The 27923-nt window shown below is 36.9% G+C and overlaps 1 protein-coding gene and 1 pseudogene across 1 annotated transcript in view; one reads left to right on the top strand and one right to left on the bottom strand.

Moving 5' to 3' along the window:
• LOC135204517 (uncharacterized) overlaps positions 1 to 27923 on the bottom strand; it is a 624442-nt gene that overhangs the window by 306395 nt on the left and 290124 nt on the right. The window lies entirely within an intron of this gene.
• LOC135204515 (zinc finger protein 420-like) overlaps positions 1 to 27923 on the top strand; it is a 101938-nt pseudogene that overhangs the window by 62011 nt on the left and 12004 nt on the right.

Here is a 27923-nt window from a genome sequence, read left to right as displayed (position 1 = left end):
ATAGTTCATATGAGAATCCATACAGGAGAGAAGCCATTCATGTGCAACGAATGTGGAAAGCATTTTACCAGAAATCAAATCTTACAAGTCATATGAGAATCCACAGGGATGGAGAAATCCAATTTATATGCAACGAGTGTGGGAAAGCATTTTACCACAAACCACATCTTACAAGTCATATGAGAATCCATACCGGAGAGAAGCCATTCCTGTGCAAGGAATGTGGGAAAGCATTTCCCAGGAAAGATAAACTTACAAGTCATATGAGATTGCATACTGGAGAGAAGCCATATATGTGCAAGGAATGTGAGAAAGCATTTTCCCAGAAATCAAGTCTTACAAGTCATATGAGAATCCATACCGGAGAGAAGCCATTCATGTGCAAGGAATGTGATAAAGCATTTTCCCATAAATATAGTCTTACATATCATATGAGGTTGCATACTGGAGAGGAAAAAGAAACAACATGATAAAATAAACCAGTTAAGGCAGAGATCTCTTAAATGACTAATTATATGAGAGATCAAAATCACTCACAAAATCTGCTCAAGAAAATATGGAAACAAAGAAAAAATACAGAATAGAGGATGAACAAATGAGTGGAAAACTGGCAGAACACCAAGCCAATATAAAGGCCCTAGCTTCACAAATAGGAAACAAACAACAGAAGATAAAAGTAAAGCAAATAAATAGGCAGTTTGGTGAAAATCCAAAGATTGTTTATAGGAAGATTACGAAAGAAACAGTGGAGGTATGAACACCACCAAGCAAGGAAGACCCAGAGAGATTTTGGAAGCCACTGTTTTAAGACCCTAGGCAACACCAAGAGAATTCATGGATTGACCCTATTAGTCAGAACAGCTAGAAATAGCGAATGCCACCAATAAGGTTCACCATTGAAAAGTAACAAAGGAAATAAAAGAATATAATAATTTCAAGATAACAGTAATAGATCCCAAATTTCTGGCTAAAAAAGATCACAGCACTACACCACATTTATGTGCAAGCCTTTTCAAGAATAGTAAGAGGAGAAGAAGAATCACCAGAGTGGCTCACAACAAGAAATACCAACACTCTCCCTAAAAGCTCCGAGACTGAGCTCCCCAACACATATAGGCCCATCTGCTGCCTTCCACAAACCTACAAATGGCTCACAGGAGTCTTAGCAGACAATATCTGTGAACAAAAGGGATGCACAAGAAACAAATTAGGCATTAAAGATAGTAATTCCAGACGTAAAGATCCAAAGAGGAATATTCCAGGGTGACGGCCTCTCACCACTTCTATTCTGCTTGACCATAGATCTGCTTAGTAAAATCTTGAACAACATTAACACTGGCTATGACCTAAGCAAAAGCAGAAGCAGGAAAGAGAATAAAAGAGTGAACCACCTGCTCTTCATGGATGACCTGAAGTTGTTTGCAGACTCAAAAGAAAAATTGGAAGAACAAGTTAGGACAGTCCACCAATTCACAAATGACACCTGCATGGAATTTGTGTTGGACAAGTGTGCCAAGAGTACAATAAAGAAAAGGAAGAGAGTAACATCAGAAGGCATAAAGGTAGAGGAAGGCATGTTAGTTGAAGACCTGGCAGAGGGGTCTGCATATAAGTACTTGGGAATAGAAGAAAACACTTGTATAGAACACAAGAAAGTGAGGGAAAAGATAAAGAAAGAATATATCAGCCACTTAAAGAATTAACACCAAAGAACAGGATCACTGCCATAAACCATTGGTGACATATGGTTTGGCATTGTAGACTGGCCATAAGGTGAGTTAGACAGGATGGATATTAAAACCAGGAAGATTCTTACCCTACATAAAGTCACATATAGTGCATGGACAGAATATATCTCCCTCACAGAGAAAATGGATTAGGCCTGATTGAGATCAACAAGGCCTGCAGGGCACCAATAGTAAGTATAGGACAGTACTTGAAAAGCTCCGAGGACAAAAACATCAATAAGGTTGCCCAACACCATAATGAAGCCCTGAGCCAACTAACATCAATAACAAAACAGGTTAAGAACTTTGCAGATCTGATAAAAGACAGAGGATACCAAACAGACCAACAGCAACAATAGCCACGAAAACTAAGCAGAAATACAGTGACAGAGAGGAGAGACTTGAAATGGAAAGGCAGAAAGACCATGGAAGGACAGGAAGATTTCAAGAAGAATTGGAAAAGTTACATTGACAAAGAAGAGTCACTTAGATGGATAGGAAATGGAGATCTAGATTATGATGGAGAGACTGATAATAGGAGCCCAAGACCAAGGCCTCCTGACAAATGGCTTCAAGAAAATGCAGGCATATCAGCAATTGACCAGTGTATGTTTTGTCATGCAGTGGTTGAGAGTGTTAGCCATCTAATATCAGCCTGCAAGACCCTGCTTGCAGATGGTCACTACACAAGCCCACCACAACAAGATCTGTAAATATATATTGGAAAATATGTAAAGAATACAGAATTGAAGTGAAAGGAAAAGTGTGGGAGCATGAACCAGATCCAATCACCTCCAATAGGGCTTTACCATCTTTTATGATAAAAGGAAATTCCAACAGGAATATATATAGAAGGAGGTGCTATGAGACCTGATATTGTGATCTGGAACAAGGAGGAATAAACAGCAAAGATTAGAGATGTGACAGTACCCAGTGACTTTGGCCTCAATAGAGCTGAAAGGCTTAAATAACAAAATGCCAAGACCTGAAGAATGACCTGAAAAGCACATGGGAACTGATGGAAATATATAAAACAATACCTTTGGTGGTAGGAGCAACAGGACTTATAAAGAAAAACCGGAGAAAATATCTTCAGGTTATACGAAATTCCCCAGTATAAATGAGGTGCAGATTGCTGCCCTCAAAGCAGTGGTAAACACCTTGAAACGAGCCCTTGGATATAAGGCTAGTGGAATATGAAGGTGCAATCATAGACCCCAGGCTGGAGCCCATTGCACCCCTGATATAAATTGAAAATTAAGAATAACATAAGCCAAAGAGAAACCACATTGTTGCTCTACATGTCAAAGAAGTTTTTCTCAACCAAGTCCTCTCAAAAGACACGAGAATTCACACTAGACAGAAACTGTTGACTTGATCTCTGTCCAAGTAGTTTTTATTACATGATTTTATTTAACTTGACTCCAGCGTCTGTTCTGAATGAAGGTGTCTGAAAAGGTGTGTGAAAACTCATGCTAGGAAGAAGTCATATCCTGTATCTGCACTTGGTTTCCAAGAGTTCTTTCTCATTAGGTTTTTTCATTGGGTTCATCTTAGAATGAATGTGTTAACTCAGAAGAAAGACATCATTCTTCCACACGATGTTGAAACAGTTTTATTTCTTGTAGATTCATAACATATGTGAGCACTCATGGAGGATAGATATTGTTCTTTTACACTGCATGTTGTACTTTTGTCTTGTATTCTGCAAATCACAGTCATTGGTTCTGAATGACAGACTGTTCTTCAGGTGTCAAAATGCACAAGCAAAGTCACTCATCAGTGAGGATGTTTAGTTGCACTGACAGATTTGTTAACGTTTTGCACCCCAAAGTAAGTTGCACTTGATGGGGAGATAATTATTTTGAACTTGTCTGCAAAATCTATAGAAAAAAGGCAACAGCAACCTAAGGGATGATAAAAAGAAAATCCACATATTTTTATGATCCAATTCATGACCATCATCATTGCTGTTACTTAAAGAAGAGAAGGAGCATCTGGAGGACGGTCTCACTGAAAATGCAGATGAAGGCTCTTCATTTGCAGAGTCTTTATTAGAAGTCAAGGCAGAGCCAAAGTATTTTGGCCAGAGTGAATTTGATGCAAAATGGTTGTGTAACCTTCATGCAAAGGTAAAATAAATGACTGTTTTTTTCTTACAATCGTTTTCAATGAACACTGTACTAGGTTAAGAAACTTTCCTTTGTCTTCTCCACTCTTCTTGTTCCTGTGTATTTTTTGTATGATTTCCAAATTAAGAATTAGTATTGTCTTTGGCTGACATGAAGTTTTCTTCCTTTTGTTATTCAGCATTGTGCATATATGCACTTGTATATGTAGTTGTAAGCTTGAATATTACCATGAAATGTTATTCTTAGTGGAAATAGAAAGGATTGATATCTTCATTAAACTTCAATGAAATTTAGGTGCAGTTTTATTTGATTATTTTTTATTATATGTTCTTGGTTTTAATCTTCTACAAAAAATGTGCTACAGCATTTGTAAGTAAATCACAATTCCTTGTATCAGCTCACTAAATACTGTGGACTGTGTAGTATTTTGTTTTAGGTTAACCAGTCTGAAGTGTTGAGACTAGACTAGTTATGTAAATTACTAAAGTGATGTGTTAATTTGATTAGATTAAACCTCTTTTTTATGTTATTTCATTGTATAAACTTTGAAAATATTGATAAATAATAAAAATTGTTGATACATAAATACAATTTTTCATTTGGCCCCATTAAAACTTCAATAATATCAGAATAATATTCTACACTGCCAAAAGTGAATGAATCCACCATGATGTGGTCTGCATGCACCGAGTATCTGGTCCCAGTGCACCTCTTCCCAACTGAAGTGCATCTTTCCTGGTGGTCCCAATGCACCAACTTCATTCACATAAAAGCTGCCCTTTGGCGAACTGTATGGGTGGCTATACTATTCTTTTTTGATAAAGTGAATCATTTTAAAGTCTGAATAAAAACAGAATATTACAAAATCAACAAATAAATCCTGCTATGAGGGAGAAGTTTAAAATGTGATAACCTCACCAGGTACCTACCTCTTAATTCAAACTGCAAGTCTAACTGTTTCTGTAGCTGGTGGTTAACCTCCAAAATAAATGACTGTGCTAACTTCTCCTTTGCAATGATGGAGTGACTGGGATTTCTTCTCCGCCCCTTCATCCACCTCCTCCTTCGGGCGAGAGTGGATCCGGCCATCATGTGTTGGAACTGTCGACCCATGCAAGGAAGTTTTGCAATGGAGCAACCATTCTATTTATCTTTATAGAGTATAGAAGCAAACTGCCCCACCCGTTTCTCTAGCAAGGGGATGTCCCTGAAAAACAAATAAGCAAAACCCACCTGCTTATTTTGCCTTACCGTCTCTTAACTTTCAGATTCATCCCAACTTGATTTTGTGTGGGGTTACGTTTCTTTCTTCATTCGGAAATGCCGAGAAGTCTGGTGGCTGATCACGCAGTCTCTGTATTACTCCAATCAATTCATCAGAGGAAGACTTGTTCTTATACCTGAAGATCTCTCGAAGACTGAGTTTATCTTGATGCTTGGTTTCTGCATAATGAAGTGTGGGGAAAATATCTAAACTATTATCTTGACATTTGAGTTGAGGGGGAAGTTATCAATGGCTAGTCCAAGTACCTACTATTATCCCAAACAACTGAAGGTATGGTTGAAGGCATATTGACAGCAGACTCAATATGCAGTAATAAGCCACAAATAATTCTAGACCCCTGGAGACCTGATCCGAATGTCTAGATGAAACCAAGTTGTATCTCGTCAGAGATTTTACGTTCTTGTGGTTATTACATTTATAACATTTAAAGCTGCTTATTATCCTTTGCCATACGGGTGACAAAGGCAACCCTTGTCACTTAGTTTCAGAACTTCAGTAATGAATGACCATTGTAGGTGGTAAATATAATCGCTAGTGGATATTGACAGGCTAATTTACTGAAGAACTAAATAGTTTCACTGTCCTAACTTTCATTTAATCACTAGTGTCACCGGTCTAGTTGGTCTTTGTGAACATAGCTGTGTGGAAATTTAAGTGTTGGAATAAAGTACCTACTACAAAGCCACATTATGGCCCTCTGTTCAGTCGAATGGAATGGGGGGCCTAACTAAAGCAGGCAATTTGTAGAGAAGTTTTTCTGTTGGGTTTTAATGTCGTTTGTGCAATTTGTGACTAAAATCCTCGTAAGATGACTACATACTAACTGACGTACACAAAGTGGTTCTGCGGCAACAAAATCGTTGTTACCCTTCATTAAAACCTGCACAATGGACAAATGTACTGTTTCTCCCTTCGCCTGTTGGTTCCTGGACTTCCTGTAGTCTTCCCTCAGGCTCTGGCATACTTGACCTTCAACTAGTATCGTTGATATTAACAAGAACATTAGAATTAAGACGTTTGACCTGTGACAGGACAGTCTAATGTGTCTAAATTTATGTATAAAGCTAAAATTGTCGTAGCGCCTGAAACTCATTTGTGTACTGGGTGAGGAATATCTTCTCTCTCTCTCTCTCTCTCTCTCTCTCTCTCTCTCTCTCTCTCTCGTTTTGATGATAGTTTCTGTATTTCAAAGTTAAAAACCCTTACTACATGAAGGAACTTACGCTACTAGAATCTACATAAATTATTAAGGAACAATTCTACAGTAATTAAAAGCTGAAAATGGCCCGTTTTATAGTTAACTGAATAAAGCGAAATGAGCGTACCTCCTGTTATTTCAATTGACACATTTGAAGGCGGATTTTCTCCTTATTTCGAGCTGAAAATAAGTTAAATGAAGGAAATGATGCTTCCAATAATTGAAAACAAATGAGAAACGATTCTGTATGAATTAAAAGCTGAAGAAAAGAAGCCAGACAGAAGAAAGGTTAGATAAAGAAGCAAAATGAGCATCATCAATCTCCCTCTATGTTTCCATTGGCGTCTTTGAAGGCGGGTTTTCCAAGTTCATCTGATGCCTCCCAGTTCGCTCTAGTCTTCTTCCAACTGCTCTCTCTCCTCACCCTTCATTCCTCCCACTTGATTGGTCTCCACTTCCACTTTGCCATCAATCAGGTTTCGACAGAATTACTGTCGTTCTCATTCCGTCGGAAATTCATCCGCTGTCTCAGTTACCAGAACAGTGTGATCAAGAAGCCTAGAAAACCATTTTTAACAGCAAATACATTTCTATTCATTTTGAAGTTATTGTTTCTCTATATCTTTTACATAGAAATCCTTTAAAAATTAAAAACGTACAGTATTTTATAGACTTTTAAGCATAAACACAATAGTTTTTTTTTTAATTCCCAGCGGACGACACATAGCAGACAGATGTTTTTGAGGTAAACGAGTATAAAGTATAAATAGGACAGTGAGATGAATTTTTATATAATATTTAACGTGGATTAGATTAAAAGATTTAAGCTTTAACTTATTACGTATCAAAAGGGTTTGAGTTATGTGATTTGTAAAAACTACCATTACCTATTATCATACATATTTTATTAAGGATTTCTGTAATTTCCACTAATCACCTGATAGGTAATGAGTCTTCATGATTTCCATAATCTATCTTGTATATCAAACAGAGAAATATTTTACGTATGAGACCTACTTTAAATCGTAGATGATATTCTGTATAGTTACAAGATGCTGCTAGTTCGTTTAAACATCATTATTTGAGGTCAATATTGTTAATAAATGGTATAATAGTCCTGACACTTTGATATGCTTAAAGCTGTGGTTTCATATATATGTCGAGTACCACTTTATCTCCATTATGACGAATTCGGTGTATTTTAGTCCAGTTTCCCATTCAATGACGTCTTGGGAAAATTGTAGGTAGTACAAGAAGAAGACTCGACGACAAAATCTCCAGGAATATTTTAAAGTTTTAATGTTATATTTTTATAAATACTGAATTCTATATGAATTAATTAAAGGTAGTAGATCGTATATTGTTGACTTCTTAGATATGATTTAGTGTTTTTCTTTCTTTGAACTTTCTGTCAAGTTTGCAAGACTTTGTTTGACCAAACTTTGGATTTAGGGAAAACCCCTTTGAGATTTCCTGCTTTCATTACCTCATCTCCTGTGACCTCACCGTGCCTCTCCTCACCTTACCATTCACTCCCAGGTACCCTTCACCTCCCAAGTTATCTCACCTTCCATTATTCCCTTCCATTACCTCACCTTTAACCTCACCCTCATCTTACCTAACCTCCCATTACCTCTCCTCACCTTACATTGCCTCCCATTATCTCACCCTACCTCACCTCATAACATCAACACTGGCACTCTCAGTCCAAAGAAAACTCCAAGAATAGAGACACAGGATCAGCATCCTATGAGCACATAGGAAAGTTCTTTATGCACACTGACCACATCCTCCTAAAAGCCAGTCAGGTAGTCCTAGTCTGAATGACTTAATCAACATTATTCAGTCACCAAGATCAACCTAACCAATTATTCCATCTCTGATCAATAAAACACCAAAATAAATTCACGTCCAAGAATTCAACTCTTCTTACCTGTTGTTTTACAGAAACTTTATGACTGGGATTACAATGAAACATCTCTAACCTGCTACTTACGAGTAAACTGCAGAAGAAAGTACCTACTACATATCTCAAGGAACAAGTTTTCATAACTGGTTATCATTCTCAGTTTGGTTGTTTCCCAATTTCTGCATTTCTCACAAGCAACTCTCTTGGTCACACCTACTCAAGCTGTAGACATTCAAATGGATGGGCATTTATGTTACCAATGATGATGGCATTATTGGTAATGACATCACATATTACTACATTCTTCTTAAAAATAATAATAAAACTCCTACTAACTAAACTGCAAATATTAAAATTTAATTATTTAATAATTGACCAGTAATACTACTGTTATCATAATTCATATTTATATCTTGATTGTACTTTGCATAGTTACCAGGTTATGGTGGACACAACTGGAGTTGCCACTCTACATCAACCAAGAAAGATTCTGTTCTTTGTTATAAACAGTTGCCAGGGATTGAATCCAAAACGTTCTAACCTCAAAAACAGCCAGCTGTTTTTCTGGGCTCTATGAGAGCACCAACATCATTTTATTATTATTATTAATAGGGCTTAGTTTTTCCAGACCTCTGAGTCTCAAGTAGACTCTTCTCAGGCTGGTTCTCAGGGATTAATTCCATGAGAAAAATAAGTAAAATAAATAAATAAATAAACAAATAAATTAAAAAAATAAATAAATAAAATAAAATAAAAAAATTTATATAAATAAAAAAAAATTTAGACTTTATTTGAGAAAACCTGTCTTATTTAAAAATTTATGATGTTATTAATAGAAAAATCTTTTGCTTTCAGCAAGAATACTTTTCATTTGAATTCCGCAGATAAATAGATCTTTGCTGGTCAACAAATTTGGCATCAACAAGGAAATGCTGTACTGTCAGGGGTGTTTGACATCTGTTACACTTTAATGGGTCAGCATGTGGTGTTGACATTAAGTGACCATGCTAGAATTTTGTGTGTCCTATACGGAGCCTTGCTAGGATTACCTCTCTTGATCTTTCCACCTGTGAGGATGTCCTCCATGCATATACTTCAGTTTTTATGTTTTTAAGTTTATTTGTTGTTGGCACTGAGGCCCATTCTCTTTCCAACCCTGGTAAATCAATGGTTTAACAGGTGCTATCCAGTCTGACACTGGTGCTTGTTTAATTGTTGGAGGGATAGTGCAGGCTAATTTGGCAGCTGAGTCTGCATTTTCATTTCCTTTTATTCCCACGTGTGCTGGAATCCAACATATTTCCATTGATAATCCTGATTGGAGGAGTTGATGAATTTTTATTTGTATCTCCTGCACTATTTGGTTTACTGATTTATACTGTCTTATTGCATACTATAGCGCTAACGTGAGTCACTGAAAATAACAGAGACACTTGCTTTTGCCTCAGATATCATATCAAGAGCCATCTGTACGGCTGACTTCAGTTGTAAATACTGATGATATTAAAGGTAGTCTTTTTTTTATTAACATTTTTCGAATATGCAGATGCTCCTACTCCAACATTATTTTTGGAGCCGTCTGTATATACCATAAATTTGTCGCCTTTTCTTCTAATGTGCTCCAAAGCATGTTGGCGGTACATTTGCCTTTTGAGTAGGTAAGGACAGGGAGTACAATTCTTTATTCGATTTAAATCCACAGTGGTGGCAATTCCATTCGTGGGTGACAAATTGGATCCATGTTATGCAAGTTCATTATGTATCTAGCTCTTTTTGGGAAAGAGCTAGTACTATTAACTGCTGTTACTGGATTACAGTTTTGGAAGCAGTCAGCTGCAGGAGACGATCCCGCTTGCATTGAAAGACCTCTTCGTATTGTTATCAAATTGTTTCAGATGCTACATAGCTTGAGGTTACTGATTCAGATATTAAACAGACCCAAAACCTTTACATTATAGGTATGGAAAATAATGAAGTGGTACACTGTAAATAAATAATTATGTATGTCTGTTTACATAATACTGGAGAGAATAATAATTTCAGAACAGTATATTTCAATCACATCACCCCAAAATGCTGACATGCCAAGTAATTTGCACAAAAGCATTTTCACTTTCATGTTGCATACTCTATTTACATAAGTATACTTACCTGATTCCATTATAAAAATCTACATGAAACAATTACCTTACCATGTTCATTTTATTGAACATTTATTATAAATAAGAAAAATGACCCTACCTAGTTTATTAGTAAACTTTAATATAAATAAAAAACTGCAGAACATTTACATTAAACATCTCTTAAAATGTTATTCATTATATTAAGCAACCTATGAAATACATGAAAATATAATAAACAATGAAAAATACTACTAGTTGTTACTACAAATACATAAAATGCACTGAAAAAAAAAATAAAACATTCTCCACAATCGGGACACCTACTTTGAAGTATTTGAAAAAAAACAATTATGCCTTGAATTGGCTACTCATTCAGAATTTATAAGAGAGCACTTCAAAATAAAATTTACCAATGACACAAGAAATGAACTGTCTTAGTAGGGAGCAAAAACTGGATCACGGTGAAGTCAGAGAAGTTGGACAACTAAGCAGGAAGAAGCCAAGGGAATTTATTAAAGTATATACAGAAAGCGTTGCACACTAGGTCTTGGAAGGGATTATAACCAGAGACCTTGTAGAACCCATGAGAGGCCAAACCTTGGGGAGCTAAGAAGAGTTTCAACTCGGTTGAAACTAGTGAATGACAACATGCAAAAGGCAGCAGCATCAGAAGTGTGACATTGGGAAATGGATTTAAAGAGAGACACGGAGGTTGAATCAGGACATACAAAGGACAATGGAAGAGGAGTCTGCCTTCGAGTTCTGGCGGACAACAGATAGGGGAGATGACAGGCATTTCTTGAAGGAGAAGGGAGGCTGAAAAGCAGGTGAAATGTGCTACGAAGAGGAGTTGGAAGGAATGGAATCAGAACCTCAAAAGCAGATGTAAGAGTGGGTGTATTCAGGAGAAAAAGTGGATGAGGAATTATGCAAATTACATATAAAGGATAAAAATGGAGAAATAAATGATGATACAGGTGATACTAAAATGTCCGAAGGACTATTTTGAAAATATTCTGAATGAAGAAAATGAAAACAAAGTAGAGGATGTTGGCAGGACAGATGAAGCAATAGTGAAGAGGTGAAATGGGTCTTTGGAGGATAAAAAGTGTAAAAGCCACCACTGTTATGAATAACAAGCAATAAATAATCTGGCTGACGTGTAAATATATGCAAACCTGACATTGGAAGGTACAGGACCTGAAGTGTGAGAACAGAGCTTCATAACTTTAATACCCTTATTGTTCCAAACCAAGCTGCAACCTTATTATGGAAAAGCAGATTGCTACAATCATAGGTGTACGAGGTGAAGTTCATTTGGGAGGGAAACACCAAATTTGCCCGAATTTTAAACATCACAATTGACTTTCTTTCTTTCTTTCTTTTTTGAATCACCATATTTGGGTAACAAATACCAACAGCTGTTAAATTATGTACAGCAGGTACGACTTTGAAGAAGTTTAGCAAAACTACATAGCTATTATTCAATTCTTTATTCAGATTATATAAATCATCTTCTTCTTTCTCTACGACCTTGTTCCTATTTGGGGTCATTGTAATGGTTCTTCAACTCACTGTTCCATCTCCCTCGGTCCAGTGCATCCTCCTCGCTCAATCCCAACTCCCTCATATCTCTCTTCACACAGTCAATCCAGATTATATACATACATCCTCTTATGTAAACTTTCAAACCGAAATTCACTCCAATAATATAACGTCGAGGCAACTTTTATGATATTACATAATTTACAAAAGGAACATCCTACCAATATTTATTTTTACATTATTTTTCATGAAAAAAGGCATGAATAGCAAGATCACCAACTATGTGAAAATATATACAAATCAGGCTTGGAGCAAATATATTTGCTTTATATAAATGATAACAATTGCAGTTATAATTAACTATGCTATTATCAAATTACAACTACAATTACAACGAGGGAACATCTCAAACACGATTATAATAAAAATTAATTTGAAGCATTAAAAATTTCAGTTACAATTACATAACCATAGAAAATAAAACAAAATGCAGATGAAAACGTGTGAATTTGGTTTCCTTTTAAAATCAATTCATACAACAAAATTAATAAGTTGTAAAAGATTTAGTGCAACAACAAATGCAACATATTTCTAAAATTTTAGACCTGCAGAAATTAACGTTAGAATGAATAATTCTCATTCAAAGATTACTTCATATTTGAAAAAATTTTGTTGCAGTTACAATTACCATTTGATAGAAATAAAGAATTATGAGTATAATTACGTAAATGTGTAACTGATAACTTTTCTATTAAATCATCATTACTCCAAGCCTGTACAAATAGTCAAATACAGAAGAAAATCTTTATAAATTAAAAGAAGATTTTGTCCCAAATACAACTTTTATGGTGTTCTATCTATTCTGCTGACATAACCTCTCTCAATGCAGAGAAGTCCTATGCTGAGACCCTATCCTGACCCATAGTAGATCTAAGGTAAGTCTTGAGTGTTCTCAAGCACGAGAATGACCTCTCTGCTGAACAAGATGTTGCTGGTAAGGTGCCAGTTTTGCCATCTAATTGAAGTGTGGCAAAGTTTCACACAGAGAATTTGAGGAAAGATACCTTATCACTTTATTTGCAGTATTCAAATCCACGCCTTCCAGACTGTGAAAAATGGCAGTTTCAGCCATTAGGATTTCATCCACACTATAGAATTCAGACACTGTCGTGAAATCATCCTCTATGCGTTCCCTAATATCCTTTTTGCCAGTGGTGTCAGCCATTGCTTCCTTTTGAAGCGTTTGGAGTTCGGATGATTCTCTGATCCGCTTCAAGAGCGAGAAAGTGCGAGAAACCTCCCAAACCCCCCCCCCCCCCCCTCTCTCAAAGCTTGGCTGAAGGTTGCAAGGTCAGTGATCCTAAAACGAGTATATATATATATATATATATATATATATATATATATATATATATATATATATATAGAGAGAGAGAGAGAGAGAGAGAGAGAGAGAGAGAGAGAGGAGAGAGAGAGATAACGTAAAATGTAACACAGGACACGAAGGTAGTATACTAAACTCCCCAGGAAAAAAAAAAAGAAAAAAATAAAATTCAATTAACGACAACTCTTCCTAGGTATCGAAAGGAGGAACTACCTTTCATAAATGAAGTTAACTTTTAAGGTTTAGCATTTTGTATGGTGAAACATATATCCCCGTTGACCCACCTCCCCCCTTTTCTCTCTCTCTCTTGGAGGTCAATGTTAATACGAATATTATACTCAATGGGGAATGTTGTGGAAGATCATGTGATTTAACTACGGAATGTTATGGATATGAATACTATAATTGTCGAGTTCAGTAGAAAAAACTAGGTGGACACATACAGCATGTAAGGAGGGGGGGGGGGGGGGGGGGGGGGTGGGGGGGGGGGGGGGCAGTTCTTAGTCCTAAAGGAGGAGAAGTGACAGAACTACTTCAAGCAGCATGAAACAATACGACACCGGGCAGAGAGAGAGAGAGAGGGCTGCCATTCGTACGATAATTAAAAAAAAAAAAACTGTCTCTGGTACGATGTACGATACCAGCTCCAACTATCGTACATTTTATGCGGTAATACTGGTAGTTGTTTATTTTCAGATGGTTAAAAAGCATTTTTTTAAAGATTAAATGTTTCCAATTGAAAATGATGAAAATGTAAAGAGATAATTTCCCCTTAAGATATTTAGATAATTGTGGTGAGATATTGAGATAGTTAGGCTAATGTGCTGATACCTTGAGTGTTTTTCATCACACCCTCTACTCAATTAGCAATGGCCGAGAGTTCATCTTATCGCTAACCCCTTTTAAGAGAGACATGAGACCATTAAGTCTCTCTCTCTCTCTCTCTCTCTCTCTCTCTCTCTCTCTCTCCGTGGAACGAGGCAATTATGCTGAGATATATGTACTATAAACAGAGAAAATAAAAGGAGGTACTCCTCCTTTTACTTTCCTGTGGCCTTGGCTAAATATTTGTCATGCACTACTTAGTGACATATAGTAAGCACAGATTAGTTTAAGTTCAAGTTCACCTCGTCAGTAGTGGTACAGACAGGAACGGGAATCTATTTTTATTCTCTGTAAAATGTCACACTGTTTTTTATAATAACAGAAGAGTTTGATTTATAGTAATTTTGCCTTATCATTATAAATGTATAAAAGATATACATGAATTTATTTTGATACCAAGAAATGTTGTTGATTACTGTAGAGTAGGGTGTAGTGATAACAGATACGATCATTTTTCATATGCATACGATATATTTTGCGATATTTTGGTGAAAAAACGATAATTTTGAATCATCTGTACGATAAGGTTGTAAAGAAACCGCCGCCCTGGCCAGTCAGCCAGCCTAGCAGTAGCAGCAGAGGCATCATCATCAGTGTTTCTATTTGACGAAAACGGTGCCTACTGTCACGGCAGGCGGCTTTGTCATATAAGAAGAGGATCATAGGTACTCTTTATTTTACGAAAACTATCCATTTTCTGTTTATGAAAGGAAGGAAGGAACCAAGAGACCAAATAGAGAAGACGATGATGCGTTGGCATCTATTTTTGGACTATTTTCCCATGGTGTCGTTTTCATACAGACTGGATGGAAGAGCTTACTAAGAAACTAAGTACGTACTTCAGTTTGACTTGAAACCGCTCTTGGCGGCATAACAGCGCCTATTTCCACCACATCAAGTCGTCGTCTAAGGTGAGGTTTAACGGTTAAAAATTCTGTTTCATTCAATACCTTTGTATTTTGTTTTTACAGCATTCATTGTTTCAAAACAAGCACCCAGTGGCCTCAGAGAGAGAGAGAGAGAGAGAGAGCGCGAGCAACATTCCATTATTAATATGTATATATTGATATATACTCATATATATTACTCATCCCAAGAGCTCTTAAGTGCCATGACGAGCGTTTTGATCTCACTGCGGCTGAAGGAATCGTTTGGAAATATTTAGAATTCTCGAAATGTTCTTATTGACGTTCAGAAAAGAACAAAAGGCCTGAAGGGAAGATCGTTTCTTCATTTTATAGGTCTGTTTTCTTCTCTTGGAGTCTTTCTTTACTTTAGTATTTGTTTCGTCCAAGTTTCATTTCATACTTAAGTGGAAGTATCTTGGTACTACCTACTCGTTTCAAATGACATACCTTGTGAAGGGTTCCTCTCTCTCTCTCTCTCTCTCTCTCTCTCTCTCTCTCTCTCTCTCAGAGTCCACTGGGTGCTTGTTTCGAAACAACGAACGTTCTTCATATGAGCAGCACCTTCAGACTCAGCTTGGAACAGTCCACATAAGAAAGGCTATAAACTAAGAAAATCCGAAATTTGTTTCATAGGGAAGTAGTTTCTATTGGTATCTGTATCTGAAAACCATTCAAAGGTCAAATTATCTTATAAGTAATTTATGAAGAATATTTGAATATATGAATCCTCAGGGAGTCAATGGAGCCAGCTGGGTTCTCATAATCTCCACAAAGAACTTGGAACAATACTTCACGGCCGATTCATGTCAGTTTAGCCATCTTTCTTTTAGTTAGAGGTAGGAAAATCTTTAGGGAACTGCATGCCAACATTTAGCCTATGAGACAGAGACAAATAAACTGACACTTAGCTTTTTTTTTTTCATTGCTACTACATAACAGCATCAGGTAGATAGGAAGTGTAATTTGTCCCAGAGAGTCAGTGCCAGGCTCCATTTGCATAGTCTATCATGGGTTAAAAAATTCTCTAATAGTAATGGAAGTTGCAATTAGCTAGGTGCGGTCAGAGGATCTTTTTCCCAAGCCTCTCTCTCTCTCTCTCTCTCTCTCTCTCTCTCTCTCTCAATATGTTTTTAGATATTTCTTGCTAGACTATACTTGAAAATTTTTTATTTGTACAGAGACTCCTTACCAACTCTCTCTCTCTCTCTCTCTCTCTCTCTCTCTCTCTCTCTCTCTCTCTCGTGTGGTTATGCATTAACAAGACTTGCAGTTAGATATTAACATGCAAGTTGATTTCTCTCTCTCTCTCTCTCTCTCTCTCTCTCTCTCTCTCTCTCTCTCTCTCTCTCTGTTTTTCCGACCAGAGAGATTCGTACTATTTTTTTTTTTTTTTTTTTTTTATGTTTATAATGAATGTGCCGGTGTTTATTTTTCTTAATCACATACTTTTCCTTCACACTGAATAAAACTGACATTCTGATCACTGAAATACGTGAGAAATTGCACAATACGACAGTGTTGCGAGCCATCCAAAATTCTCAATAATGGGAAGGCTATAGATATCATCATTTTTTTTTTTTTTTTTTTTTGTCGGACGAACCGACTATTCTTTCAGACTGGAAGAATTCAATATTAACATTCTGATAACTGAAATACGTGAGAAATGGCAATATATTGCAATGTCGTTGCAATATGACATTGTTGCAAGTCAACCAAAATTCTCCAGCATGGCATGGCTATAGTTTCAGGTATTCTTTCGTGGCCAAACCGACTTATTATCCTTCAGACTGACATAACCCAGTCAGCCATTGGGTCTCATATGATTCAAATACCAACGAAATGGCAGTATATGATATCATCCCTATAGGATGATATCATAGGCCAAATCGATCTTACTTCCAAACAGGATAAAACGCAGCTTATTGGCCCACCAAGGACGAATATGCAATGCAATTGCAGAATAATGGGAGCAGTTATGCCTTAGTCCTCTAGATATTGTGAAACTGGATATCGGTAATTCTCGGTAATTATGGAGAATAAAAAGAAAGATTGCCTTAAAAATGTTAATGAATTCTATCAGAATTAAATTCATATTAGTTGAGATACTAGTTATTTGCAAGTGGAAAATGTTATGTTTGTTGTAATACCATTAATATATATATATATATATATATATATATATATATATATATATATATATATATATATATATATATATATATATATATATATATATATGTGTGTGTGTGTGTGTGTATAATATATATATATATATATAGATAGTATATATATATATATATATATATATATATATATATATATATATATATATATATATATATATATATAGTGTGTGTGTGTGAGTGTGTGTGTATCCTAAGACAGGGTAGTGAAGAAGGAAGAATTGGAGTGAGATGGTAGTCACGGGGCAATGTTTTGAGTCAAACGCTGACGAGGTTGTCATGAGCTCAGCAGAGCAGAGTAAAGCATAGCTGAGCAGAGCAGGCCATAGTCGTGTGATACGTACTTAGTCTATTGTCATTTATATATATTTGATAATCATGTTATCCTTATCTAGAAGACGTTAATGTTTCTATCAAGTCCGATGTGACTTTTTGTTTATTTTCAAGACGTAATTTGATGCTTTTCTTGTCTGATGATTCTTGCATCAAGTTCCTGTATTTCTGTTAGTGAGTTCGTTTGTGCGTCCGTTTGGTACTGAGGTGTAAGGGTTGTTTGTTTGTGTTGTCTCTCCTAACCAACCAGTGATTGCTTGAAAAGCATCACTACATAATAATCTCCAGATAAAGATTGTTTTATTTGTAGGGTAATTAATACAGCACAGCCCATTCTTTTCTAAAAGAAAAATATCTGCTTTTTTGTGTTTTCTTCTCTAATAATCCAGCGTCGTATTTATTAGGTTTACTCTTAAGTGAGTATTTGAATGTCTGTGTTGTTCACATTATTAATTGATTGATAATCTGAAATATTTTCATTTTAGGGCGCTGATGCCCAGATTGAGTGGAAGAAGATGACCATTCTCTCTCTCTCTCTCTCTCTCTCTCTCTCTCTCTCTCTCTCTCTCTCTCTCTCTCTCTCTCTCAGCAGGGAGATCATAATATTAGCATGTACTACTACCGTTCTGGTGTGGTAGGCAGTGGCTGATAAGTAGGCCCAACTGAAGATAAATTGGTCATGTTTTAGGCGTTAAGAATGTGACGTCCATTTCGCTTCATACATTAGTACAAATGTATGAGGTTTGTGGTTGAATTTATTTCAGCATCAGTGACTGACACGCTTGTCTCTGTTCACAGAAATGAACCTGTTCATTCATCATGATTATTCATCGTACTTCATTCATTTCTCATAACAAACCAGATTGGAATATGGAATTAAAATCTTGAAAAGGAAGATAAAAATAACTCTCTCTCTCTTGTTTTTGAATTCTCTCTCTCTCTCTCTCTCTCTCTCTCTCTCTCTCTCTCTCTCTCTCTCTCTCTCTCTCTCTCTCTGTTTTTGAATTGTGGATTTGCTCACCGAGTGTTAGTTTTATTCATTGTGAATTATGAAAACTGGCAATTTTTGAGTTTCTACATAGGTACTATTCTCGTATTGGACAATGTAGACCAGAGAAGGAGAACTACTTGTGGTGGATTGTTCTAGGCCTAGAGTAATTTTTTATGGTCTTTTTACATTTATCTGGTGGCTTCTTTACTACCCGATTATATTCTTGCAGAGTCAGGAGGCCTACGTATGTGTCACGAGGGGAGACATCATTTTATTTCCATAAAGCCTTCTTATTTCTTGGTTCTGTAGCTGCCGTTGTCTTCAAAGCCACAGGGACAAGATGTAGAAAAGACACAGATACTGTTACTCACGTCACACTTTATTAAAATTAGTTATAAAGTTCAAGTTGATGTCACAAAACACTTTAAACCAACTTAAAGCTTTAAATTCACGTAACACTAAAAACTACAACTTAGGTTGACCATTACTGTAAGGGCTTATAGTTGGTCAGTACTCCAAGACCAGAGAACCAAGGGTGAGTACCTCGCTAGTAGTACAAGGCGGCGAGGTTCAAGAAACTGAACACAACAAAATATGCAAACTTACTAGAACTGTTTGATAGAAATTCCACAATAAAGAAAGATTTGACAATAATTTGAATATATGCAAATTTCACTAAAGAAATAAACTTACATCTGTGGTACTCTAAGTTACATCCAATATAATCAAAACGAATTTCCAAACAAGTGTTCTTAACACTTTGAAGACTTCTACTCTGTCAGTCATCAAAAACCTTGATCCTAAAGAAACGTTTACTTCCAGAAACTCATACCTGTTACTGTGTAGTTCCAACACTGATAGCTGCCAGCACAAACAGTCTGTTCAAGAACTACTCAACAACAATTAACATAAACGAACATATTACAGAAATTACAATCCAAAATAGATTAAACAATGTTTACACGTAAAAACGGACACAAAATATCTATAACACAACCCTATTCACCAAGTTGAAAAACGAAACCTATTAAATAATTATATATGCAATTGGTTTCTATAAAAAGCTGTGTTTACATTCTCAGCCCTATAAACAAATTATTTGTTTATCAAAATCAACCATACCTATAAATGCAGGTGATATAAATAACATCTTTAATAAATGCAATATACTCTCAAGCCCTTTAATCCACATAAAAGTAACTGTTATAATCATTGTTCCTCTCCTGCAAGGAGAAGAACAAGCTTTTGAATGGGTCGATGGAGCTCTGATGTTTGTGTGTTTAAGACTACACTTCTTATAAAACCAGTTCTGTCCTTTTCAGTGCTGATAACACGACTCATCATCCATTTGCTCCTAACTGATTATCATCTTTTACAAGGACAATATCACCAGCCTGAAGGTGCTGCTTTCCCTTGTTCCACTTCGGTCTCTCTTGTAATGTTGATAGATATTTTCTTCGCCATCTAGGCCAGAATAAGTTGGCCAAGAATCGAACATAGCGCCACCTCTGTCTCAGATACATATCTCCTTTCTGAAAAACACCAGGTAGTGGCATCACAACATTTGATTTCTGTGTGAGAAGCTGTGCTGACTGTGGTCCAAGGACGGTCATTCACTATAGCCTCAACTTCTGTGCGAAGAGCGCGGTAGCTCTCATCATCCAGTCGTCCAGCATGTTCTTTGAAGAGAGGAGTCAAGACTTTTCTCACAGTTCTAATCTGACGTTCCCACACACCTCCCATATGACTAGCAGTAAGGGATTTAAGGTCCAGCTGATGCTTTCTTTTGAGAGGAAAGCCCTAATCCAATCATCATTTATCTCTTGCAGTGACTTCCTCAACTCTTTCTCAGCTCCATGAAAGTTTTGTTTTCCCATTGTCACACCAAGTCTTTTCACATTTCCTCTCCTAGAAAACAAACCTTCTTAAAAAGCATTTAGAAGGACGATATGTCTAAGGAATTGGCTGTCTCTATATGAATTGCTCTGGTAGACAAACAAGTAAGTAATGCACTGTACCTCTTCCTGGTTTGCCTTCCTTCTTTGACTTCCAGCGGCCCAAAGAAGTCAACACCTACGTGTGTGTATGAATGGAACACTGGAATTACTCTTTCCAATGGTAAATCAGCCATCTTCTGGTTTAGAACCGAGTTTCTCATTTTTCTACAAATGACACATCTTTGTAGAACCTGGCAGACACTTACATTGGTATGGATAACCCAGTAAAGATCTTTTGCTATCACATGGGTGCATCCAGCATGAGCTAATTTTTCATTATGTGCAATGAATAATCAAAGTGGTGATATGACTCAGTCTAGGTAATATCATTGGAATGCTTTCTCATCATCTGAAATTTCTGCTTTGGGAGCAGTCCATTAACGTGAGGAAGTTGTCTTGAGGATCAATGAAAGATCTGGTTTTATACTACTGCTGCTACAAAGTCCTCTGCCCCTTGACCCTTTGCTTTTTTGCAAGTGTCTCTTCCTCACTAAAAGCTTTCTTCTGGATATATCTGATAACTGCTTTTCCAGCAGCATCTAATTCATCTGCTGTAATTGAACCATTGAGTCTAGTTTGTTTCTCAGATTCAGTACGAAAAAAAGGACGGTGATACACAGCAACAGCCTTCCTCAACCGATGCCATGAAAAACTCAATACTTGTAAGAAACTTATCAACCAGCATTTTCCCTCCTCATCTTCTGGATCATTGTTAAAAGGTTTAGATCCTTCCAAGTTCAACATCATCTTCGGGGCATGTCATTTTTTCCGACAGCTCCTCTGGTCCCTCTCAAGAAAATATGGGCCATCAAACCAAATGTCACTGTTCAGCATTTGCTGACTTTGAAAGCTCTTGATGCAATATCAGCAGGATTCTCTTTACTCTAACATATCTCCACTGTTCATTTTCAGATAAATACTTAATTACTATCACTCTATTTGCAACAAAGATAGGAAGCCTTTTACGATCACTAAAAATATAGTGAAGAATGTTGAAGAATCTGTGTGAAAGAATGTCTGGTCCAATGTAATCTGCAGCTTTTTCAAAGTGTGTTGTGCTAGATTTATGGACACCACTGCAGCAGTCCAATTCAAGTCGGGGGGGTATGTTTGTTGCCTTTACAGGACACACTCTAGACTCTCCCATAAGCAGAGCAGTAGAAATCCTCCCACTGCTATCGGAGTCTTATGTATGCTGCAGCACCATAGCCTTCATTACTAGCATCTGAAAAACATGTGCAGCTGTGTGCAAGTTATTCTACCAAATCTTTTGGTTTGACACATCTTGGAATCTTTAGTTACCTAGGCTTGGTAAACCATCAAGCCACCTTCTCCAGGGGGCCTCTGGTATTCTTCGGGAATAAACATCCTCCCATCCAAGGTGTTATCCTGACAAACTTCTCGAAGAATTCCTCTTAGCTGGCAAAAGATAAGGAGAGCTACAAAACACTAAGAGGATCATACTGTTGACAAAATGCCTCTCCTTGTAAGTGGTTTTTGGTCCAAGCTTGCGGAGAAAGTTCTGCATGAAGTTCATCATAGTCAAGATAACATGTTTGTAGATCTTTTGAACGGTCCTCTTGCTCGATTGATTTCAACACCAGCTTGCTGTTACTCACAAACTTTGTCAGCCGAAAACCTCTTTCTTTCAACGCTGCTGTAACATCTTTCACAAGTCTTAATGCCTGCTCTTCTGAATGTATAGACTTTAAATATCATCCACATAAAAATTAGTCTTAATGGTGCGTTATATATCTGGCCCATACTTTGTCTTTGCATGGTCAGCTGCTGCCTCAAAGCGTAATTGGCGATGCTGGGTGATGATGCTGCTCCAAAGAGTGAACAACCAGTCGATACTCTTAAGTTCGCTTTCAAGTTCACCACCAGGCCAACATAAGAAACTATATATCTATGTTGGACTTTTGGTACCAAATCTTGGTAAAACATAGATTCTATGTCACCCATCAAGGCCACCCTTTCCACACAAAATCTGATGAGAACTCCAACCAGGGAATTCGTCACATTAGGACTTTGCATCAACTTGTCATTTAGGGAACTACCCAGGTATTTAGCACTACAGTCAAACACTACTATAATTTTTTTTTTTGGATGGTAGACATCATGATGAGGTATATACCATGCAGGCTTTTCATCATATGACCGATCCTCTGGAACCTTATAAGTGTATCCTTTAGATACCAATTTCTCAACAAATTCCACATAATCTTCATGGTACTTTGGTTTTAGTTTCATTTTTCTTCTTTGCCATTGTGCTTGTTTCACTGCCTGTTCTCTATTGTTTACCAAGTTAACTTTATTGGTTCTAAATGGTAGGGGAAGCAAGCTGGTATTGTCCAATCAGTAAACTGAATGTTTTCTGCCACTTCTTTGAGGAACTGTTGATGATCTTGTGACAGACCTTTCTCATCAGGAACTCTACCAACATCTTTCTCACTAAAGTCTCTTTCAAACTAATGGGTCACAGCTGCAGGATGAAGACACTCCTTTACCCTTTCAACTTTCTGAAGACAGAAATGGTGACATGAAATACTGTTCTTCTCTGGGCAGTATTTAGAATGTAGAGTGCCACTAGCAGTCCATCCATAGTGGTAAAGAACTGCAAAGGAATCTTGACCCTTGGCTGGAAGCATCTCAAATGGTTGCAGTACTTTAGAGCAATTACTGCCAATCAATAAACCAATCTCCAGATCTTTTCTATAATCAGGAATCAGATCAGCAACATTCCTCAGACTGGCTATCTTTTTGAGCAATTCTGGTTTTGGTATCTGTTGATGACTCACTGGGATATCTTGATGAGCGAAGATTTTTGGCAGATCAGTAGTGTTGTTTCCTTCCATATCTGTACCACAAATTATTAACTGCCAAAGTATTCACAATACTTACCCCATGCATGGTTTGGAGCTTTAAACATGTCTCTGTTCCAGATGCACCTATCTGCTCTTGTAAACTCTCTGTGATGGAACAACCAGTGCTGCCATTATCAAAAAGGCATAAGTCCAAACTACTTTGTTTCCTTTTTGATATACTTTTACTTGGAGAATAGCCTGTAATATTGTATTTACTTCACAGACATGATTGGTAGTACATGTGCCAACAATAATTTCACTTGCTACTTTGCTAGACGAGATATCATTCTCTTTATGTAGCTTGAATCCTTCGATATGCAATGATGTGAAATGCCTCTTACAGCATGTCTTACATTGCTTCTTTTTCATACATCCTTTAGAAGTATGGTTGAGACCAAAGCATCCAAAGCAGAACCTTCTCTCCTTAAGGAAATCTATTTTTTCTTCAGAGGTTCTTAGCAAAATTCCAACATTCATCAAGATCATGGTTTTTCTTCCACATTGGACATTTCTCTTTCTCAGACACTATTGATGTCTTTCTATTTTCTGGATTCAGTTCTGCTTGGGTAGCAAAGCTTGAACTTTTGTTCTTTTGTTAACAGTATTTGAGCTTGAAGCCAAGGACCCTTACACTGCCTCCAAAGGGGCTTTCTGACCTAAGCCTACCTGTGGTGTACCACACTGCCGAAAATGCCTTCCAAACAGCAAAATCCCTCTCAGAAATAATTGGAAAAACTCTGAAAAAATTAAGAAGACAAATGATAAATTCTCAAGAATCTGTGACGTGATCAAAGGACTACAGAAATCCCTAGACAGTCTTAAAACTGTGAAAACAAATAATCTTGCACGGATCTGGGATGTGATCAAAGGAGTGCAGGAACTGATGGACAATCATACAGATAGCCACCAGACTCCTTTGGATGCAGCATCCAGTTTTTTCCTCGCCTCCCAGCAACACAGAAGTGCCCCCATCACCTTTAGACCATTCTGAGGGGACTGTTGGTCTCCCAAATTCTTCTCACTCACCAGTGACTCCGGTGAAAGATAGATCTCCGGTGATGATTACCAGCCCTCATGATTCTCCCCACCCTATCTCTCCCCCACAACCCCCAATTGTGGATGCAGATGAGAGTGACCATGAGGGGTCTGGCGGGTGACAGATACAAACAAGCAGAAAGAAGAGAAGAACCTCTCATTTGGCCGCTGGACTGGAGCCCAACATTCGTGTTTCACCTTGCCCGACACCTGAGAAGAGATGTCACATAGTAATTCACAATCTGCGCTCATCGGTGACGATAGACGCCATAGTGGAGAGAGTCAAGTTTCTCACTGGCTCTAACCCACTCATCTCTCATGAACTCCCATGCAAAAGTAAACATAAAGTGGCTTATAGTATTAGCTTCCTATTTCAACACCTCGACGTTCTTAAAGGCGAGAATTTTGGTCCTAATATATCAGTTTCAAGATATAACCTAATCCAAGACCAACCCCCTGCCCCCCAGGGGAACTTACTGACACCCCAACCAGGGTCAGGGTCACCACAAGTGCCAACCAACCGCACACGGTGAGTGACTGCCCACTCATCTTGGCTAACCCCCCATCCATCCAAATGATCTGTACATTCATCTCCCATCTTTGTGAGTAGCCATGGATACATTAAACATAATCTCTTGCAATATTTTCGGCCTCAAGCGGAACATTCCTCTCCTAAACATGTTCTGCAAAAACTTTAAAGGCATCATTACATTGCAAGAAATGCTCCTCTGGCCACCTGACCATGTCATCTGTGATTCAGTACTTGAAGACTTCAGAACCTTCTTGACTTCATCGATGCAAGTTACAGATCAAATCGTAGCCGGTCGCCCAAAAGGGGGTCTTTCTTTCCTGTGTGAATCGTTAGACAATATGATAAAGGTGATGACCTACAGGAGTGACAGATTGCTGGGGCTTCAAGTGACAGTAGGGAACTCTAAAATCCTAATAATTAATGTTTATATGCCCTGGGTAAATAACAGTAATTTTGATCATTACTGCATGATCCTAGGGGAGTTACATAGCATTTATTCACGTTCTCCTGCTGATCATATTGTATAATCAGGGACCTGAATTCTTACCCCACAAAACAATTTTTATAATGAACTTACTCACTCTATCAAAAATCATGCTCTCCAAATTTTAGCGATGTAATACTCCTCCCTCCCTCCTCTTATTCATATGTACATAATAGAGTGGACACAATTACAACCTCATGGCTGGACCATTACATCACATCTTGCAATATTCGCTACAATCTTGCACGGGCTACGATCACACACCTTATTACAGGTGTCATTCAGTACCCCATCCCTCCCTACCGTGAACCCCCTAACTTTACTGCCCACCAGCAGTAAAAGTAACTGGGATTTTTAAACTAACCCTCTTAAGCCGGAGCCCTAAAAATCAAAAACGTCTCCCGTATGCCGGGCCTGGTTTGGAGTGAGCGCGGAAAGTGGAAAAAATAATGTTTTCAAAAAATTACAGCGCGTGTACTTTTGAAGATTAAGAGTTCATTTTGGCTCCATTTTTTGTCATGCCTGAAGTTTAGAATGCAACCATCATAAAATGAAAAATAATATCATTATCATATGGTAAATAATGCGATATATGGTAGCGAAAAAAAAAAAATTCATACATAATTGTATTCAAATCACGCTGTGCAGAAAACGGTCAAAGTTAACCAGTTACTTTTTTTTTGCGTTGTATTGTACACTAAATTGCAATCATTTTGATATATAAATACATTGTAAAACAAATAAAAGTAACACCGGTATTTATCACAAAATGATGTACGAATTCGTAACGCGCGGACGCAAAAAAAATATTTTTTTCAAAAATTCACCGTAATTCTAAATAATGTTCTAGAGACTTCCAATTTGTTCAAAATTAAGACAAATGATTGAATATTACGATACTGTAGAGTTTTAGATTAGAATTGCAGATTTCGACCATTTCGGACGAGTTTTAAATTTGACCGAATGTCGAAATTTTAATATATATATTTTTTCATATGCACATATTTCGAAGATGGAAAAGCTACAATTCTTCAATTATTTTTTATTGTATTCTTCATGAATTTGCGCACATTTTGATATATGAAACTCTATAAAAAGGCTAATATGAAAAGAGCAAATATTAGGATAATGCCATGTACGTATTTCGGAGACTTGCGGCCGCGAATCGGCGCGCGGAGTGAAGGTAAATATATTTTTCAAAAATTCACCATAAATCACAATATTGTTTTAGAGACTTCAAATTTGTTTCAAAATGAAGAAACATGACGGAATATTACTAGGCCGTAAGAGTTTTAGCTTACAATTGCGTTTTTCAACTATTTCGTAGAGTCAAATTTGACCGAACGTGGTTTTTTTTCTATTTATCGTGATTTATATGCAAATATTTCGAAAAAAGAGAAAAGCTACAACCTTCAATCATTTTTAGTTGTATTCTACATGAAATTGCGCACATTTTCATATATAAAACTTTATGAAACAGCTAATTTTAAATGGTGCAAACATTTCGACAATCGCACAAAAAAATTCTGATTTTTCGGAAGAGTTACCGCGCGAACGTAATTTTTTTTTTTCATAAATTCACCATAAATCAAAATATTGAGCTAGAGACTTCCAAGTCGTTGCAAAATGAAGGTAAATGATTGAATATTAATAGAATATAAGAGTTTTAGCTTACAATTGCGTTTTTTTTCTTCGACATTTCGGTAGAGTCAAAGCTGACGAAAGTTTGAAATTTTTGCACTTAAACGTTATTTATATGAAAATATTTCAAAACTGATAAAAAGCTACAACCATTGGTTGTCTTTTGTTGTATTGTGCATGAAATTGCGCACATTTCCATATATAAAACTTTATGTAACGGCAATTTAAAAGGGTGCAAACATTAGGAACAATCGCACGAAAAAATTTATCGGAAGAGTTATCGCACGAACGTAAGGAAAAAGTTTTTTCATAAATTCACCATAAATCGAAATATGTGCTAGAGACGTCCAATTTGTTGAAAAATGAAGGCAAATGATTGAATATTACTAATAATTTAAGAATTTTAGCTTACAATTGCGTTCTCGACCATTTCTGTAGAGTCAAAGTTGACCGAAGGTTGAAATTTTGCACTTATCGTTATTTATATGAAAATATTTCAAAATTGATAAAAGCTACAATCATGAGTACTTTTTTTAGTTGTATTGTGCATGAAATTGCGCACATTTCATATATAATACTTCATGTAAAGGATAATTTAAAATGGTGCAATAATTATGTCAAAGTGACGAAATAATTTCGAGATGTGTCACTGATACTTTTAGTGCGATAAGAAAGAAATTCGCGCTTGCGCGCCTGCGTAGCGATTGTAAACAAAACAACGCTTGATCCGTGAACTCCCAGCATCCCCCAAGGCGCGTGATACA

Source organism: Macrobrachium nipponense, chromosome 47 (genome assembly GCF_015104395.2).
Source record: "Macrobrachium nipponense isolate FS-2020 chromosome 47, ASM1510439v2, whole genome shotgun sequence".
Taxonomy (NCBI): domain Eukaryota; kingdom Metazoa; phylum Arthropoda; class Malacostraca; order Decapoda; family Palaemonidae; genus Macrobrachium; species Macrobrachium nipponense.
This window is presented reverse-complemented; position numbering and strand designations above follow the sequence as displayed.